The sequence below is a fragment of the Microtus ochrogaster genome, unplaced genomic scaffold (assembly GCF_000317375.1).
Source record: "Microtus ochrogaster isolate Prairie Vole_2 unplaced genomic scaffold, MicOch1.0 UNK12, whole genome shotgun sequence".
Classification (NCBI taxonomy): Eukaryota; Metazoa; Chordata; class Mammalia; order Rodentia; family Cricetidae; genus Microtus; species Microtus ochrogaster.
This window is the reverse complement of record NW_004949110.1, coordinates 8,059,219-8,061,306: the sequence shown is the minus strand read 5'-3', so window position 1 is coordinate 8,061,306 and position 2,088 is coordinate 8,059,219.

Below are 2,088 nucleotides of genomic sequence, written 5' to 3'. Positions count from 1 at the left end.
TCCTCCTCCTCCTCCTCCTCCTCCTCCTCATTCTTCTTCTCCTCCCCCTCTTCCTCCTCTTCCTCCTTCCTCTTCTCCTCCTCTTTCTCTCTCTTATTTTTTCTTTTTCTTCTCCTCCTCTTCTTCTCCATCCTCATCATCTCTTCTTTTTTGTTCATTGCTCCATCCTTGGCATACCAGGAGCTTGACACACCTTAGGTTTCTCAATAAATAAATAAAACAAGTTGGACTGAAGCAGTTATTTCCTGGGCTTTGCACAACAGGGTGAAGATTCTCATAGTAGACTAAACGGACTGTCACATGGGGAGCCCATGGCACCGGCACACAGTGTAAGAGTCCCCATTGTTCATTTGCAGCATGATCTCCTCTGTAACTGCTAAGCTTTAAGTTTTTGAGGGCACTGTCTGGCCTTGGCTTTGACTGTCTCACTGCTGGTTCTGTCCACAAAACTGAGCTTGGGATAGATTCACTTTCCTAATATAAGAACGGCTGATGAGGATAGAGGCTCACAGAGGCTAAGGCTGCTTTGCGAAGCTGCTCTGATTCTGGTCTTAGGGGATGACGTAGTATAGTAGCCTAAAATAAGAATATATATAAATACATATACAAATATTTGTGCATAAAATATGCATATATTTTATAATAAGTGCAGAATGTACTTTAAAAGCAAATGTTAAATAAATAAAAAAACTAAAAGTTAGTGCACCATTGTCACATTTCTTAATTCAATAAATAGGCATAATCTAATAGGATGAAATTCACACCTTTCAAGTATAAAGCTCAACAAATGGGAAAGTGTATAAAGTCACAACCAACAAAGCAACCAACTTGCAGACTAGGATCAAAGTTCCCTAAGTTCTATGTGTCCCCCTTCACTCAATCTTTCCAACTACTCACAGCCTCTGACAACTGATCTGAATTCTGTCCCTTCACTCTCTTGTCAGTTACACACACACACACACACACACACACACACACACACACACACACACACACACAGTGTATGGAGCCATGTATACCTGACTTCCATGGCTCAGCATAAAGCTTTTGAGATTCATGCGTGTAGAGCTGGGAGATGTACTCAGTGACAAAGTGCTTGCCTAGTATGTGTGACTCTATGGACGGGATCCCCGGTACTACAAAAGGAAAGAGGCTCACAGATGTCGCTGTTTGCTGACTCATGTGGTCCTTTCTTTCCACTACTGTTTTTTTCTGTTGTCGGAACAGTTAGCATCAGTAATGGTATTTCATGTGAAAGCATTTGATTGCACTCTTTTTTTTTTTTTACACCAGAAGTAAACTTTATTCCAGAAAAATTAAAAATTAAAAAAAAATCTCCATGGAGCACAAAAAGCTCATCAGATAGCTGAGACCACAGCCAGAGATGAACTTGTAAGGCTGTGTCAAAAGACGGTTTCCAAACTCCCCCTCTTATATCAAGAAGCAACAAGCATTAGACAAGAGAAGAAGAATTTTTACAATCGAGGTAAAACTGAGATACAAATTGCTTTTTACTTCATTACAATTTCCATGAACAGGGCTTTTATAGGGGAAAAGTGTTAAACTAGCGTTTGTATTTACTTTACTGTTTTTCTCTGGCTATTTCTGATGGTGTTTACCAAAGCTCTATATTCTCTGGATACTGCCAGTTTTGTGTAGCAGGGAAGGGTATGGAAAAATGCACAACCAAAAAGTCACATACATCCCATCATTTTAAAGTTAACTTAGCCCACGTTAATTGCTGGTCACGAGTGAGTAGGAGGTTATCTAAAAGCTGACCTTCAGTTTGCAAGGGGTCGTTTCAGTCTTGCAGATAGAGCTATCAATTATCAATCAAAATGTTTATAGTTAATAGTTAATCCTTAAGCTGCTGAGAAAGCTGCTGACAGCCTGCTCTCATTCTCCTAGGATTACAACTTCATATTTCCTTATTTCTACATTCTTATTTCTGGAACCTAAACTTCTATATCCTTATTCTTGGACTCTTGGACTCCTCATTCCCCCCTTGGATTTGTAACTAGAATCAAATCTTTGATTCATTTTGATTATCTTACACTTTCTTATTTGGCCTTTTCTTTTTTTTTTTTT